We start from the raw sequence: 18,899 nt of genomic DNA on the forward strand, positions 1-18,899 counted from the left end.
TCACAGTGCCCCACTGATGGACATTTAAGATTTCACTTAAGTTGTTTTTAATATTTGTTATTAAAAGCAATGCTACAATTTAATGACTTTAAACATACATCATTTCACACATTTGATTATATTTGTAGGAAATCATTCCCAGGAAAAAAAACAACTAGGTCAAAAGGTATGTGCACTGGTTATTTTATTAAAAACTTTTTTTTTTACTTTGCTGCGTGTGTGTGTGAATAGGTGATGTATATACATGGACCCACGATTTACCCAAATGGGAGTAGGGGAAAGTAAGCCTCCCTATGCTGTTTCCTACAGCCACTGAATCCCCCTTCCCAGAAGCAAACACTGTGACCAGCTTCTTATGTAAGTTTCCAAATAATATTCTATGCATATATATACCTATAATATAAAAACAATCATGTATATCCATTGCAGAATTACTCTAGTTTGACAGACAATTTCCTTCTGTTACAGTCTGTGGGAATCAGAAGACTCTTGCCAAGAAAGGCATCATAGGTCAGTGTAAGAGTTCAAGTAAGGAATAGATTTTTTATTGTCTTATCATTCTGTATCACCCATACACCAACAACATTGTGGATTTCATCAGGAAAGCAATGGTTCTACTGACCTTCACTATGCCTATGCATACTCTGGATGGAGGAGAGGCCAGGGATACTGAATTTTCCAACCTGGTTCACTGCAACCATCTGAGATCTGCTTTCATCTTCTCAGTAGTAGTGTCTGTTGAGCCTACTGCTCCCTTTGTTTTGTGTTTCTTTTCCGATTGTATTTTCTAACACCAGAGACCTACACATTTGGACTTTAGATTGCAAGCTGCATTCCAAGAACTCCTCCTTAAACACAAATCTGTTCATTTCCATCTCTCCATGCAAACTTCATGGCCCCTGCTTGACTTCTTTTCTCTCATCATATCTTGATAAAAGCAACAAGGAGCAGTTAACCTACCACAATACTCTTCCAATTTCCCTCAAGGGGGCAGTTAAGCGAGTGGTATCTCTTCTATGACAGTTTAAGTGACAAATTTATGGCTTTCTAGTCTGAGCAAGAATATTTCCTATCATTTATATGCCATACAGTACAATCACCAATAATAGAAATCAGAACTTTCTAAGGCACAGAAAGTTCATCAAGTCTTAACTTTCATAGGATTCTGTTCCAATGATGTGGCTGTATCACCTAAGTGGACACAACAGCCAGAGTTTGCTATTATATGCTCAAGGCCCCCTATTCACTAATAAGGTTAATCAAGACAAAGTTAACTGTCCAAAGTTTCTTGTAAGGGAGGAAAACAACACAACAGAGGGGACTCAGCAGCTGCCTACTTTCCTTTCTATTCCCTGGCCTTTCTGAGGCCAACAAAAAGGACAAACCCTAATCTTGTGCAATTCCCACACATGAACTGTGCTGTTTTGGACTAATGCAGGTTTCTTTTATCTTTACTGGCTTTGAGGAGACATCAAATTTTCTTCTGGATGAGCTCTGTGGCTCTACGTAGCCAGCAGGCTTAGGCTTGAGGCCCAGAGCACCCTGGAGGCCACATGTGGTTTCATCTGGACAAATACTTTCAAACAAATTCCTTGGCTTTTCATCAAAATTTCTGAGATGACAGGCAGTTGCCACCCACGTAGTAATATGATGTACAGCCCTAAACCGAGTGCCTTACAGGGTATGGGTGGTATAAACAAGTGAGACTGGTGAAATTATAACATTATTAATTATAACATTATCTTAGATTTTGGATTGCCAACTTACTATAACATTAAACTACTGTAGTTCTTTTGTAATGCACCCAAAGCTTTAAAAAAAAAATCTCCTTGACACACCCTTTAGAGAATTAAAATACAGTAGTAAAGCCTAAAAGACTCTGCCTAAGTATATTTTATAACATAAAAAGTAAAATAAAGAATGTGCCAAGATTCTAAGTGTTCACAATTTCTAGTTACTCCAGTATGAGCCAAGAAATTGATGACAATTGACCTTGTGCTTTTAAAAATTAAATGAAATGGAGAATTCTAAAAAAGTAAAATGTAAGCCAAGGGCCTTCAGCAGAACATGCTCTTTGTAAAAGATACATTTATTCTATCATCATTTAGTCTTATGTTTCTAGTATTCTCTCAGAAGCTTAAGTATATTTTAAGCAATTACATGGCATTGATTTAGCATCTGGTATTGGGAGATTTTTTTAGACTGAGGTATTTTTCACGGAAATTCAGTTCAGTTCAATTATAATGAGTGTTTAGATTGAAATATGTTTTTAATGATTTATTTATTTGTTTTAGAGAGATAAATCACACAGGTGAGTGGGGGGGAGGGATAGAAGGAGAGCGAGAGAGAGAAAGAGTCTCAAGCAAGCTCCCCACTGAGTGTGGAGCCCAACACGGGACCCTGTCTCAGGACCTTCAGATCATGACCTGAGCCAAAAATCAAGAGTTGGATGTTCAACTGACTGAGCCACCCAGGCACTCCTAGATTGATATTTTATCATTAAGATCCTTTTAATACACACATTGAGACTAATTTTCTTAAAATAGATTTTAAAAACTGTTTTAAATTATTAGATTCTTTTAAAAGTCATTTCAGATTTCATGTGTGCTATATAGTTTATTCAAATGTTTAAGAGAAAACTAAATCTAAAATTATTATATTTGCTAACCAATATTTTTCTTAGGATCTTCTGTGGTATGACCTTTCACCACCCCCTCCACCTCACATATTGAACTTTTGCTTTTCTATTGTGTGTCTTCAAGATCACATTTTCCTTCTTCATCCTTCTCCTATGCCCATGTCTTATTAAACTTAAGATGTCATTGTAGATATATCATTTCAGGTACCATTAAGAAAAAAAAAATCTTAACAAACTGTCACAATCCTTTCTTATCACTTAGAATTTTTTAAAAGATTTTATTATTTATTCATGAGAAACACAGAGAGGCAGTGACATAGGCAGAGGGAGAAGCAGCTCCCCGCAGGGAGTCTGATGCAGAACTCTATCCCAGGACCCTGGGATCATGCCCTGAGCCAAAGACAGACACTCAACCTCTGAGCCACCCAGGCATCTCTCACTTAGAATTTTTATTTTATATGATTTTCAAGCCCTTTTCAACTTAAGATGCAGATTTCTTCATGTATTTTTATGTGAAATAAAAAGATTAAAGTTAAAGTAATCCTAAAATGTCTTTACATTCAGAGCTAGACTCAAACCCAGCTCATTGTGGAGGCATTCATAACTCTAACCCCACTCAAAACTTCCCATTGCCCACAGAACCCTATGTGGTGCTCTGTCACATTTGCTCTCTTTTTCAGAATAAATTCTTATGAACCATGCTGTAAGACTCCTCTTTGATATTGCTTGGCACAGCTTTCCACAAAGAGTTGGGGTGATGCCCTTCTGAGAAATTAGAGCAAAATTAAAAAAAAAAAAGGAATAGGCACCAAAGTGCCTATTTTGATGGCTTACTGAACAAATCTAGTTTGATCATTGGATGTACAAAAATTTTCCTTATATTATAGTCCTTATCCTCCCCCTCCAACATCAACCTATGAAATCCACAGCCTGTTGGATTTCATTCCCAACTGATGCTCAATTGGTGTAGCTTAGATATTTGTGTGGAAATTTACTAATGTGACTCCCCTTCCATCTAATGGGGAAAAAGTTTTGTTCCTATGGTAACTTTCAGACCAGTGCATACTTACTATACTTCTAAAATATGCAGCCCATCCTTATGGGAATACACATCATCTTGAAAAACTTTTTTCACCCCTTCAATAAGCATTGATTTTTTAAAATTTTCACCTGATTTCTGAATAAAATAAGGCTTTGTTTGTAAGAATTGTTAAGGAAGAGCTTCAGGAAATATGAACCATGGATGAGCCTGACCCCTGGCAGCTGTCATGAAAGAGCAGAGACACAGTCCTCAAGTGATTTCTGGGAACACATGACCAGTCAGTCCATCGCTGTATTTCTCCCAGACTCTTTCTATTTTCCATGCATCATCATGTTTGCTGTATTTGAGATGTTGCTAAGCAAAACGATATAAAAGAGTGTTTTTTTTTCCTAAGGCAATTAAGTTTAGCAAATGCTACTCTAAAATGATGCAGAAGTTCCTTAGAAAAATTTTAGAACTCCTTGGGTAGTGATCTAAGAATGCTCATGATAAGAAAGGATAAATGTAAATAATGAACTAAAATGTCATTCCACAGGATAAAATTTATCAGTTCCAAGGACTTTGTAACTATTGACATCACTTAAGCCACAGTTTTGAAAAATGTTCTCTGAATTTTGCAAACAAAAGGCCCTCCTGATCTTTTTCTTCAAATTCATTGGCCTCTATGAATTTTTCCCTTTAAAAATTATATACTGCAACCTTACTTTAGCAAAAAAAAAAAAAAAAAGAAAGAAAGAAATAATAAAGAGAAGAAAATACCAAAATTACAACTTAAGCATTTGTTAGAAAAGTTTGCACTGTGGTCTCCTTTTCATCTTATCTTTCTTTTGTCAAGTTTTCTTCAGAGCTCACTCTCAGAACGAGAGATCTATGGATTCTATAGTTCTGTGATAAACTTTTAGAAGAGGAGTTATAAAGCATGTTCATAGTATCTCAAGCACATAATCCTCATCCTCAGCAAACATGTCCTCTATAGAGTTTAAAATGGTGAATCTTCATGACTAAAGGGGAGGAATGAGCTTACCTAAGGGTTGGCAGCATCCATCTTGCTACTTATATAAAGAAGCCAAAATGCAATGGGTTGGGAGAGTAAAGAGTGAGCGATTACACTTTTGGGTCTCCAAAGGTAGCACTATCTGTGTGCAGGTCAACCCAGAGTAAGATACAGGGTTTCTAGATGATACTATGGGTTTCCAAACAATCTGCCTGTCCTCCTTAACATGCTGCAGTGTCTGAGATTCCACCATCAAGTCTCATCAGGTCCTTTGGAATTAGATTATCCAAATAGGTAGAAGGGCCCCAATTGAAGGAGTCAAAAGGCACATAAGGAAATAGGAGCAGCATAAGGGGCTGAAAAGAAGCCACGGGCATAGAGTGATGCTGTTCAAGGCAGGTCTAGGGGGCAGGACCGTGGGAGGAGCTTGGAGAGCAAAGGATATTATGAAGGACATTAGCTGCTTGAGGACTGAAGGAGTGTGGGCATCTTTAAAAGGAGATTGCTGAAAGACCTAGAAGGTTTTCCTGCTTGCTAAATTTGCCTTGCAAGATAGCAAATTTGTGCAGTCTTGTACCTCATGGGAGGAGGACCTCTACGTGGCTAGGCTTCCACTTTGTTTGCCTTGTTCGTCTGGCCTGGATGAAGATTGTTGTCAGAGAAAAAGGAAACAGAATTCTCTTTCCTCTTGGGCCTGGGAAAACCCCACTCCCTGTATGGGGATCAGAAGGAAGAAGGAATGGTACAGTATAAGATCTTACTTGCCAATAGGCTTTTAAAAAGTCTACCAGGTGATGACATTTTCCACCAACATTTTCCACTCTTTTGGTGTCCCAATGATGATTTTGCTGATAACCAGAAATACTAGAAGCCTAGTTTATGGAACTCTGTTAATATCTTTTTTAAAAAATTATGCATTGCTTTACTACTTCTTTTTATCTTTAGGATGACTAATTTCATCCAGTCTTGGGTGTGTTAAGCCAAAATTATTTGGTCAAAATTAAATATACATATGTATGTATATGTATAAATATACTAAATAATTATATTTTTTACACACCTATGTACATAGAGGTGTCACTACTATCCAAGTAAGGACATAAAGAAAGGTCAGGATCACAGTGAGACTGCTGGAAAGTCTCTTGAAGAATTTTTATTCAAGGATCTAAATACTGAATTACCCAAAAAGTAACACAGTGAGAAATACTAGGGTTTTACTGAATGAGAAAAAAAATACAATCCGTGATTTTTTCCTACCCTACCTCAGTGGTGAGTATTCAGCTCATTTGGAAGGATATTCTCATTTGTAAGATCCAAAGCCTTTCATCATTTCTGAGCATGACGTCCATTAAAGGCAGGCCAGGTGGTGCCAGCTGCACTTGCTGAAAGAAATCACACGGTTTCATTATGTAGAGTAATGACAGAAGAATGGGTAGTTCAGACCAGCTGGATCCATCTCTGCCACGTTCTCAGTGTGTGTGGGCATACATACACACATGCTCGCACATACACATACTCCAGAAAAAAAAGACTCAGAAGTTCTGAATTTCTGGAGGCAGAAATTCCTGGTGCCTGTGGAATCTGGTATCTTCTGGTCTGGTATGATGAGCAAAGCAGTGGCTCTTGCTCATCGTGGAGACTAAATCTGCTCATTAAATTAAGTAAAAACTAACTAAATTATTATATGACTTATAACATAAGCCATGCATAGCCAATAACATGAGACACAGCTATTGCCACATTTTCTTCTCTGTTACAGTAATAATATCAAATATATACAGTAGTTATAGAGTCTGTATTGTTCTAATTGCTTAACTTAAACTCACTGACTCCTCATAATAATCTTCTGGTGTAAGGATGATTACCACCTTCCTTTACCAATAGGGAAACTGAGGCACGATTAGTTAGGTTATTGTTCAAGATCCCGCCATTAATGGTTGGTACTGGAAGTGTTGATCGAACAGTGTGGGTGTCCATAAATAAAGGCATATATTCGGGCACCTGAAGTACATCTTACAAAGATTTCAATTCATCTCTAGCATCCTTTGTGTACCATATTCCATTCACTTCAAGCCTATCTGTGTGGAGTGACACATTCTAACAGAAAGAGGGAGATTGCATAATGGAAAAGGCGTCCGGGAACCAGGTTGGCAGCATAGGCTGCTCAGTTGACCCTGGAAAGTGACTCAGAGGAAGGTGTTTCTGGTGTCCAGAAAAAGCCTTATGGCACTGAGAGGAAGGATGAAAGGAAACCAGTGAGTGTTATGGTCCCCGAGAGTGTAGGCATTGCTTTCAAATTTAGTAAGAAAGTTGCACATACCAAATATAATGGGGTCTCTCCTTTATTAGCCACATTAGTATTAAGGCCTTTTCATATACTTCATTTAAAACGTTTTTTTCTTTTGAATACAGTTGACACACAACATTATATTAGTTGCAGGTATACAACATAGTGATTCAACTATTCTATACATGATGCTGTGCTCACCACAAGTGTGTAACACCATACAGTGTTATTACAATATCACTGACTACATTACCTATGTTTGTACATATTTCATTTTTCTTCTCCAATTACAAGGGTGACATAAATGCCTATATGGGAAATTCTGTAAAAGTCATGTTCAAGTTTCTTTTTCTATTTTCCAGACCTACCTGGAGGTTTTATTTCATACTCCTTTTGGAGAGTGTTTGAAATTTATTCTTCTGGAGGAAGACTAAATCTGAATATATTCTGTAAACCCTTCATCTGAAGTTCAGATCACTGGAAGATCAGTCATCTTCCAAGTTATATAGTCCCCATTAAATGCAAGAAATGAGACTATGTTTCGGGGGGTTGTGTGGTTGCAGAATTAGTTTCATTATTTTGTATTTGATGTACTCATATATAAAGCCATTAAGTGCAGCAAATTTATGGGCTTGTGGCCTGCCAGTGGCCATGTAGCTCATTAGTGAATGAGGAAGGAGATTAAATCAGTAATGTTCCAGAAGAAAACCCAAAATATAAAAGGTAGGGGGCAGTAGTAAAATTAAAACTTAGTGAGATGGGTCTGAGTACCCCTCAGTGAAAGTATCCTGACAATACACCAGGCACACTCTACAAGGAATCCTTGCTGGTCTGGATGACTTGCAATATTCCTCCTGCCCCAGCTCTAGGAGGTTATTAATTCATTTCACAGAAAACTAAATTTTTTATATGCATAGACATCTAAGCATTTGGACATTTAATGAAACCATTTCAAATAATAAGAAATTAAAATACAGCCCTGTAATTTTTTTGAAGCATGTGAACTTGGTTTTCTAAAAACCCAAGAGATTGTGATGAGCTTTCCGTAGTGCTGGGGCTCAGAATTGGGGCTGAGCAAGTAGGCAAGGGCTGTGGTTCCTGAGGCCTGGTCATGTCCAAGGAACAGACATGGTAGAGAGAAAGGAAAGGGAGGGAGGAAAATTAAAATAACATGAATGATGGTGATCATGATGCTAAAGTAATCATCACACCAATCACATCAGTTAATCATGGAAGTTCTCATTTTTTACAAGAGGAACTGAGTCTCAGGCTCTTGAACCCCAGGGTCACTTAAATTGGCAGAAGCAGGACACAGATTTCAGAGCTATGACTCTTAATTCTCCTGATTGCCTGTGAGATCAGGTGGGCTCACCTATGCAGTGGCTTGCTCAGCCCAGTATGCACAGCTCTCTATAAAAGACAGGTCTAAAAAGGGAAGATCACTTCCGAATTCTGCTGTAAGCCTCATGAATTTAAAATGTCAGTACTTTGGGGGGTGCCTGGGTGGCTCAGTCGGGTAATCATCTGCCTTCAGCTCAGGTCATGATCCCAGGGTCCTGGGATGGAGCCCCTTGTTGGGTCCCCTGCTCAGTGGGGAATCTGCTTCTCTGTCTGCTCCTCCCTCTGCCCGTTTTCTCTTTCTCTCTCCCTCTCTCTCTCCCTCTCTCGCTCTCTTTCTCTGTCAAATAATTAAACGAAATCTTAAAAAAAAACCCAAAATATCAGTACTTTGGGCAGTCTAAAGTATATTGCACATCAGCCTCCTCCAGACTCACCTTTCTTTATATTAAATGGAAAGAATATTAATGAACCTTAGAGGTCTATTAAATATTATAAACTCAATTCCCTATTTTGATGGACCAGGAGAAAATGAAAAATGATTGAGTCATTAAGAAAAAGACAGTGTAAAAAAATAATAAAATAAATAAAATAAAAATAAAAAAAGAAAAACACAGTGTAGAAGTCAAGTTTGGTTTTGCTTTGTGACCCGAACTTTGTTTTGTTTCTCTATGTTTGAAACATAGTGTTTTCTTTATGTTTGGTTGTATTTCTCTATTCCAGGAAGCATGAAAAAAAGAAAACCTTCCTTCAGACTTTTCTAGTATTATTCCATAGCCAAGAGGACTATTACTGTTTATGGGTCTATTGGCTATTGGCTAAAGTTTCCTTTACCTAAGAGTTGTCACTCTAGGACAGTGATTCTTAACTGGAAATGACTTTGCCCCCAGTCCCTAGGAGGGATATTTGTTAATCTCTAGAGACTTTTATTTTTTTTAATTGAGAGCATGTGCTCACACTTGGGGTGGGGTAGGAGAAGAGGGGCAGAGGAAGAGAGAAAGATCTCAAGCAGCTATGCCCAGCTCCCTATGTGGAGCTTAATCTCATGACCTGAGCTGAAATCAAGAGTCCAGCCTTTAACCAACTGAGCCACCCAGGCATCCTTGGAGATATTTTTTTTTTTTAATTTTTATTCATTTTATGATAGTCACAGAGAGAGAGAGAGAGAGGCAGAGACACAGGCAGAGGGAGAAGCAGGCTGCATGCACCGGGAGCCCGACGTGGGATTCGATCCCGGGTCTCCAGGATCGCGCCCTGGGCCAAAGGCAGGCGCCAAACCACTGCGCCACCCAGGGATCCCCTTGGAGATATTTTTAATTACCACAGCTGGCACTACTACTTTGTGTGGGTAAAACTCAGGGGTGCTGCTAAACATCCTGCAATGCACATGACAGCCCTAACAAAGACTGATTCAGCCCCAAATGTCAGTATTGTTCATGCTGAGAAACCCTGATCCAAGACCAGGTAAAATGCATATGAATTTACCCACCTGGGCGCCACTTTTTAGGCCTTCAAACCTAAAGAATCTCAGGATAGTGGAGTTGCCTAGAGCTTTTCGACAGGTGGAGAGGGAACATCTTTCCCACATTCCCTGATAATTTTCCAAGTTCATCGAATGGGCTTAGGTAATTACTTCTACCATCTCCTTTCTCTGTTTTTCTCATTACATAAAAGTAAACTGGCTTTTGAGAATTGCCGCTAGTCTGTTGTACATCGTTTTTCATAGCTTGATTTTAAATCCAGAGTTTCCTTACTTTTTTTTTTTTAATAAAGAGCAGAAAATGTGTAAGATTTGGAAAAAAAACTTTTCTAAAATATCCAATCTCTCTAAGAAGAAGAGAAATCATTGGAAATCTATGTTTTAGGTTTTCTGGATTCACACAAAGGGGCTCCTGAATAACCACACAAGTGACAACCTCAGTAACCATCCTCAATATTTATCATTTTTAAAGGTCTGCTACTTTAGGGGCGTCTGCATGGCTCAGATGGTTAGGCGACTGCCTTTGGCTCAGGTCATGATCTCTAGGTCCTGGGATCAAGCCCATGTTGGGCTCCCAGCTCAGTTAGGAGTCTGCTTCTCCCTCTGCCTCTCCTCCTGTTTGTGCTCTCTGTCTCTGTCTCTCTCTCAAATTAATAAATAAAAAATCTAAAAAAAAAAAAAAGTCTGCTACCTTAAATAGTGCACTCTAGTTGATTAGATAACTGAACCCAAGAAATGTACCCAAAGCAAGAACTTAGAAACACAAGTGAGCCTTAAGACTTAGGGATTTAATTTATTCATGAGAGACATAGAGAGAAAGGCAGAGACATAGGCCGAGGTAGAAGTAGGCACCCTGTGGGAGAGCCTGATGCAGGACTTGGTCACAGAACCCTGGAATCACACCCTGAGCCAAAGGCAAATGCTCAGCCACTGAGCCAGTCAGGCGTCCCAGTCTTAAGACTTAGAAAAAAAAGGGCAGCCCCGGTGGCGCAGCGGTTTAGCGCTGCCTGCAGCCCAGGACGTGATCTAGAGACCCTGGATCGAGTCCCATGTCAGGCTCTCTGAATGGAGCCTGCTTCTCCCTCTGCCTGTGTCTCTGCCTCTCTCTCTCTCTCTCTCTCTCTCTCTCTGCGTCTCTATGAATAAATAAATAAAATCTTAAAAAAAAAAAAAGTCTTAGAAAAAAATGTTGAAAAAGAAGGCCAAAAAGTCCTGGGTAAAAAAAAAAAAAAAAAAAAAAAGTCGTAACATAAAAGGTAATATGACATGACTATCAAGGTGAAAAGGTAATGAGTACAAAGTCCAGGTATGGCATTCATAATTTTGAAGGCTGTCTATATCACTTAAGCTTTGGCAAAATCCTCAGACCCACAGAGAAGGCTGAGTCACCCATCTCTCATTCCTTTATTCTCTGCAAAGGTGACCTGGGTGTATATTCTGTGGCTAAGTGTGTAGAACATGCTGAGGAAATCTGAGCACAAAAGGCCACTAGGGTCAATTGTAGGATGAGAAAGAATTTATTTCTCAGGTAAGCATTTGGCCTTTACCATACAAACTAGATTTTTCTAGTCTCCAATTCCTTTGAATGGCCTTAATTTAAAGACACATTAAAAGCTTTCATTTCTTTGACTTTTTGGGTTGTTTGCCATTTGTGTGTCTGGTATGAACCAAAGAGAATCTGAAGGTTATTTCTCAAGCTAAGAACGAAGTCAGATAATGTCAATGTTGGCCTGAGCTTTGAGTGCAAGAGGCTCATGACCATTTGGCTGAGCTAAGAAATAGTGGAATATCTGAGGCAAAGTGAGAGCTATAGCTCTGACCACAGTAACCGATTAGCATCTAACATGGCCTACAGAAACAGAAAGCTATTTTGCCAAAGCACCCCTTCTGCATAAAGGGACAACTTTTTGCTATAATATTTTCCCAATTGTACCTTACAGAGACACTGAGAAAAATGTTAAATTATTATAATTTTTAAAAAAATATTTATTTATTCATGAGAGACACAGACTAAGAGAAAGAGGCAGAGACATAGGCAGAGGCAGAAGCAGGCTCCATGCAGGGAGCCTGATGTGAGACTCGATCCTGGATCCTGGGATCATGACCTGAGCTGAAGGCAGGCACCCAACCACTGAGCCACCCAGATGTCCCTAAATTATTATAATTTTTTTAATTAAATAGGTTCCACACCCAACATGGGGCTTGAACTCATGACCCTGAGATCAAGAGTCCTGTGCTCTACTGACTGAGCCAGTCAGGTATCCCTAAGTGATTTCTAAATTTGGTCCATTTATACTTATTCTTTAGATATAAACTATAAATATTGAGATTATTGATGTATTTATATTTGACATAAGCTTATTTGAAGTATATTAATACATTGGGAAGTTAACTTTTATTGTTGTCCTTCCTATTCCAAACATTAAAAGCATAAATCAAATTAATGTTTTACTTTCTAATGTAAAATTTAAAAACATAAAAATAGATGTCTTAATTCAAAGTCCATCATTATTTGTACTATTTAAATAGACTCTTTTCCTGTAGATTTTTTTTTGCTTTATACACACACACACACTTTTATAATTTCAAGGAAAATATGATCACTTACATGAGAACACTTTTATAGGTTATAGGTTTACTGATTCAAAACTCCTCAATGGATCCGTTTATTAATGCAGAAATGCCAACTGGCCAGAAATTCCATTTAAAATTATTCTATTGTAGCCGGTGGCTCAGTCAGTTGTGCATCTGACTCTTGGTTTCGGCTCAGGTTGTGATCCTAGGGTTGTGAGATTGAGCCCCATGTCCAAGTCTGCTTTGTCCCTGTCTCTCTCCTGCTCCTCCTCCCCCCTTCCAGGGTGGGTTCTCTCTCTCTCAAACAAATGAATAAAAATTTTAAAAAACAAGAAAATTATTCTATTTTGATAATAGATTAAATGTGCTGGGTGCTCCTGACTACAATACTCTGAGTACATTATTTTATCTACACCTCACAACAACCTCAACAACTTTAAGAAGTAGGAACTGACATTATCTTCATTAACAGATGCAGAAATTAAGGCAAAGAAGTTAAAAAAAACTTGCCCAAGGTCAGGCAGTAGGTGGTGAAGCCTGATTTTAAAGCCGTTTGCCTGACTTGGAGCCAAACCCCTGAAACAGAGCACCATAAACTTTTCATTAGTCTAGGTACTACTTTATGGACTTCGGCAATAAAAGCACATTATTATAAAGTCATCTTTAGTTAAGAATTAAGCACAAATTCAAACTGACTTTTCTTCAAGTTCCAATTACGAAGCTTTTAACATATGTTAACTAATACCTTTTTCCTCAAACTTTAAATTGTTTTTGCAGTAAAATTTTATTCAATTTCAGTTAAAAATTGTATAAAATTTACTATAATTTTTCCATCCAAGAGAGCCACTAATATTGTAAGCTACGTTTAGCAATATATATCAAGAGCCTTAAAATATTTATACTCCCTTATTTAGGAATTCCATTTCTGGATAATTTATCCTCCATAAATGGTTAAAATGCATGTAAGTGTTTTATTACAAACAGATTTATTTATATGTAATTATGAAATCAAAATTTGGAAGTACTGAAAATACGTGGAGAGAGGCTAAATAAATAATGGCATTGCCATTTCAAGTGACATTTGTACAGAGTTTAGTAGACCATGGAAAATACTTGTGTTATATGTTTATTTTGCTTAGAGTGTGAGACAGAGAAGTATAGAAATGCAGAGCAAACATTTAGTCACAACTATGTGAGACACTTTCGAGAGTCACAAAATTGGGAGACCTCAGAACATGTTTAAAATGCCTTCATACTTTACTTCTGTTTTTCTCAAATGTTCTGATTTAAAATTATTGGCACATACTAAATTTAAAATGGAAAAATACACTCAAATTCTCTTTTTAAAAAAGTTACAGGACAGCAAGATGGTGGATGAGGAGGTCCCTTGTTCATATTCCTTCATAGCAACAATTATTTGGCAGACATCCTAGAGGAAGAATGCCTTTGTGAAAGCTCTGGATCCAGGCAGGAGATTGTGAAACCCTGATGGAGCCCAAGACTTAAGAAGGCCATTTGGAGAAAGCAAGCCCATACCCACATGGTAGACTCAACACCTGTGTTTCTGGCTACAGACCCAGAAGTGGCCCTGGGCTCCTATGGACTTGCTACAGCCCTGTTTGGCATTGGCCCTATGGTAGGAGTCACACCCACTCTCTGGGAATCGGGTTTGATTTGCCATGAATCCTACAGGTACAGCTGAGGTGATGAGTAAAGAGATTCCTAGTTAGAAAAGACAAAGAACGCAGTCCCTTCAAGTACGAACCACAGGACTATTACTGTGTGTGCTGCAATAGATGTCCATTGTCCTGGATATGATAGAGACCTCCTGGGAAATACCAGGAACCCATCATGCCCACACCCTATATGCCAGCTGGTTTACCTCAATATTCTCTAAGCGGGAAGCGTCTATAAACAGTTGCATTTGAAAGCCACCATACCATCATTGAGAGACCAAAGGGAATTGATGCAATGAGATGGCTTTCATCTTTCTTGCTACTCAGAAGGTTGCTCTTATTCACAAGCTGGGGGGAAGGAGAAAGTACGAATGGGGGTAGGAATAAGTTCCTTATCTTCTAGGACTATGCAAAGTTTCATGTCAACTTGAAGGACTGAACAGAGATGGAGAAAGGCCTCATGTCCAGGTAAGTTCTTAGTGCATATATTTTCTAAAGATTTTTTTTTTTTTTTATTGAGAGAGAGAGCACATAAGTGAGGGGAGAGGCAGAAGGAGAGGGAGAAGCAGACTCCCCGCTGAGCAGGGATACACCGCCCCACCCCCCCCACCTCGACCTGGGGTTCCATCCCAGGACCCTGGGATCATGACCTGAGCCAAAGGTAGACGCTTAATTAACTGAACCACCCAGGTGCCCATTAGTGCATATTTTTAAAAAGAAAAACATACCAATACATAGTAGGAAATGTTATATTTAAAGATTTAGTTCTTTCAGTGTATTTTTGAGACCACGTAAAACTTCTTACTGGGAGATAGTATTAAAGTTATAAATTAAAATATTTACCATAGTGTAACTTTTAAAACCTTTTATAAAACACCCCCTGCGAAGGTTGCCATGGTCAACAAAGTTAGGGAAACGCTCCATTTTGCTACAATCTTCTTGAATATTGACAGTGTGTGTTGGCATATTATAAGCTCCTAGAAGCCCCACAAGACAGAAGTGTGTTGAACTTTGTTTATCTCATTGTTTGTCCAACCTAATGAATCACAATGTCATCTTTTTCAAATCTAAAGGAAAGTGACACAAAGCACACCTTGGGAAAGGTTGCTCTAGGTCCCCCAGTGTCCAATCCCTTTTTCTTTCTTAGTATCCTCCCTCATATGAAACAACTCCAGACCTCAAGCCACGTCTCCCCAACCTCTTTCCCAAGCACCCCCTATTTTCATATCGAGAATGCAGCCCAGACACTGGCGTACCAGAAGTAGCAGTTCCTGGGGTATTGCCAATGAGGACAGCACATCTATGCTTATCTGAAGAGAATCTATGTACAGCTAAGAAAATAAGCAGCTCAGTTCCCATTCTATTTGGTCTTTACTCTCCCCACACCAGCCAAAGTTTAAGGAGATCTCCTTGGGTTTTTTGTTTTTGTTTTTGTTTTTTAACTGAACATCTTTCCATTAGAAGCTCAGTGCTGGCTGAGGCATCAATTAATTTTGCATAAACTGCCATGACACTGTTAGATGCTAATCCGTTCATTCATAACCACAAGGTATTGTGTTAGGGTCATGGACATGACTTGTGCCTCCAGCCCTGTGGATTTATTTAGTGCTCAGACTCTAGTTCCTGCAGCTGTGTCCTTTCAATGACTGCTTTATGGTGGCCAAGAGAGTTGAGGTCGGCTGCCAGGACTCTGAGATCTGCAGGAACACATGGACACATTATTCTTCTACTCTGAAGCTATCCAATTCCTGTTCCGGTCAGATGGGGAGATAGTGAGAGAATATCTCTGAAACAGCCCAGCACTTAGTGTTGATGATATTACTTAGGCCTGACATTAGTGCAAAAAACAGGCTTAAGTCTACCCATAGTGTGTTCTTCAGTGGAAGGTTAATTACTAATGAAAGTGTAATAATACAAAACATATTTCTGAACGTAGCTCCTGGCTTTATTTGTAAGAACTACCATGGAGCCATTATTTCCTTTATTCTAAGACTACACATTGGACCCAGTCTGCTTCAAACAAGAAGCCATGAAAGAGGGCTTACTATGCTAATTGAATACTAATGAGGCTTTTGGTTAAGTTGTTTTGTGTTGCATTTTTTTGCAACTATATTTCTTCTGTTCTTAGGTACAAGGGACAAAATACCTCAAAGGTAGCAAGATTCTCACTTCCCCTGAATATTTGGAAGAAAGTTTCTTGCCACTTTTTCTTCTGTACTTGTAACATTTGTAAAGGGTTTTGTTCAGCCCTAAGGAAAAGCAAAATATCATCACCATTATTACTGGCCTTTGTCCACAGTGGATTTCATCCAGATTCTAACCAGTGACTCTGTGACTAACAATCTGAGTCACTAAGTTTCATATGTTTATGTATTTCAACACAATTCCCAGGCTGAGAGGTTTTTTTTTTTTTTTTTAAATTTATTTTCATGTTTCAGAGCTCAGAAAAAATAAATGCCTTTCTGTTATTTTGAATCCAGTATTACAGTGACAGACTTTGGGCAACCCAGTTGCATGGACTGAATTGCTCCTTCAGTAACAGATTAGTATTGGCAAAAGTTTAAAAACTACCAAAGTGTCATTAAACCAGTATGTGTTTTTGGGATAAAAGTCGTTTAGCCTGCTGGAGATTTCAGGTAAATATAAATATTTGTGATTTTACCATGGTAGTGGCACAAGATAATCCCAGAATTTAAAATGCAGGGAATATCAGGGCATCTGGGTGGCTCAGTCAGTTAAATGATTGACTCTTGATTTCAGCTCAGGTTATGAGCTTGGGGTCCTGGGATTGGAGCCCTGAGAACCCCGCATTGGGCTCTCCACTCAGAGGGCAGTTGGCTTAAGGATTCTTGCAATCCCTCTGCCCCTCCCCCTGCTCTCCTGTGGACACACACACACACACACACACACACACGCGTGCGCTCTCTGTCTCTCCCCCTCTCTCTAAAATAAATAAATCGTTAAAAAAATAAAATAAGATGCAGGGAATCTACAACTAAAAGGTAATATAGAGAATGACAGAAAAACTCAAGTATATTTATTGGTTATTAATTTAGCAAAGATGTACTTCTACAACTCCTTCAGAGAAATATCAGAAAATGGGCATTCTGAGCTAAAATATCCCTTTTTTTGTGTGGAAATTTCCATTGTTTTAATATTTTTCTCATATTCCTTATCAGTTCTCATACCAGCCCCAACTTGTCCCTAGATTATAAGTGTTCCTGATTGATCACATCACACCCATCTTAGAAAGGCAATTACCCTGTCATTTTCAGATCAACTAACTTTACAAGCATTTACTCATATATTTTCATGGTATCTCAGATTAATAAAACACCTTACAGTTCATAGGACTTTTCTAGGGATTCTCCTGCCTGTTATGTTAATCTTGTCATTATATGCAATAGAACAGCAATGTATTGCCCTCTCTTATAGACGAGAAAATTGTGGCATATTATATTGATGTAATTGGCTTAGCCTCATTGGCTAAGGACCATACGGATTGTTCCTAAAAAAAAATAAAAAAAAAAAAATCAGAATTCTTGTGGAAAGCTATTCCACTAGACACATAACAGAAATTTGAGATTTAAAAAGAATTTTGCCTCTAAGTTCTCATAATGCAAGAAGAAGAATTAAGCCTGGCCAGATAAGCTGTTATTCTTGGATATTGGTCATTGTAATTACCATTTGTGATATCAAGTATTACATCGTATTACATTAATGCTGTCCAAAGAATAATTAGATCACACAAAATGTTATCAAAATATGACAAGATAACAAATTTACTTTTAAAAATGATTTGTTGGGCACCCCGGGTGGCTCAGCGGTTTAGCGCTGCCTTCAGCCCAGGGCATGATCCTGGAGACCCTGGATTGAGACCCATGTCGGGCTCCCTGCATGGAGCCTGCTTCTCCCTCTGCCTGTGTCTCTGCCTCTCTTTCTCTCTGTGTCTCTCATGAATGAATAAATAAAATCTTTATTAAAAAAAATAAATAAATAAAAATGATTTGTTTAAAAAAACAAGTATATTTAAAAACTAAAACATCCAACTAGTTGGTGTCAACTTTTGTATTGCTAGTATAATTTCTATCAACTTCTTCATGAAAAATGTATTGATCAATTATATTTGAAATTTCATCCTTTTCTTCTCTAGTTCCTTTCACTCCTAAGGTCTTCAAGTCAATGCACTAAATTCTAGAGTACTTGAGATTTGCAGCACCCAAGTGTGGGAACCACTAACCACAGGTGGCCACTGAAAACTTTAAATGTGGCCACTTCAAACTGAGACGTCGTATAACCACAAAACACACCAGCTTTCAATGATCTTTTTTTTGAAAAAAGTGAATAAACATCTCAATCTCAATAAATGTTGAGAAACTTTTGCTATACTGGTTTCAATAAAATGAATTATTAAAATTAAAAAAAGATTGTTCATCATTCTGTGGTCTTCTTAGGATGTCCTGTACAGGATGTTCTTGAGCATACATTCACGATTCCTGTTGTCATTCAAGCATGTTATATTTTTTTTCATTGTGATCCCATTTGGTTTTAAATCAATGGCTTTTATAAGGAGAGATTTTTTTTAAAGATTTTATTTATTCATGAGAGGCACAGAGAGAGAGGCAGAGACATAGGCAGAAGGAGAAACAGGCTCCCTGCAGGAACCCGGAATCATGACCTGAGCCAAAAGTAGACAGACGCTCACCCACTGAGCCACCCAGGTGTCCCTATAAGGAGAGTTTTAGCCACGGTTTCTCTCCTACCTTCCACAGTGCCTGGGCTGGGCCCAGAGCTGTTCCTTTTTGGTTTCTGTTTAGCAGCTACGTCTGTAATTTATTTTGAGACCCATTGCCCCTAATCTGACCCATAC

General features: G+C 38.4%; 2 long non-coding RNA genes across 2 annotated transcripts in view; one reads left to right on the forward strand and one right to left on the reverse strand.

The window, feature by feature from the left end:
* Positions 1–18,899, reverse strand: part of LOC111091256 — an 83,756-nt gene that overhangs the window by 8,612 nt on the left and 56,245 nt on the right. Inside the window, exon 2 of the long non-coding RNA XR_005355169.1 lies at positions 5,937–6,056. This is a non-coding gene — a long non-coding RNA (uncharacterized LOC111091256). The remainder of the gene's footprint in view (positions 1–5,936; positions 6,057–18,899) is intronic.
* On the forward strand, positions 13,717–18,382 carry LOC119870097. Its single transcript, XR_005355170.1, has 3 exons — positions 13,717–13,989; positions 14,433–14,497; positions 18,183–18,382. It is a non-coding gene; the product is annotated as an uncharacterized LOC119870097 (long non-coding RNA).

This window comes from Canis lupus, chromosome 2, assembly GCF_011100685.1.
Source record: "Canis lupus familiaris isolate Mischka breed German Shepherd chromosome 2, alternate assembly UU_Cfam_GSD_1.0, whole genome shotgun sequence".
NCBI lineage: Eukaryota > Metazoa > Chordata > Mammalia > Carnivora > Canidae > Canis > Canis lupus.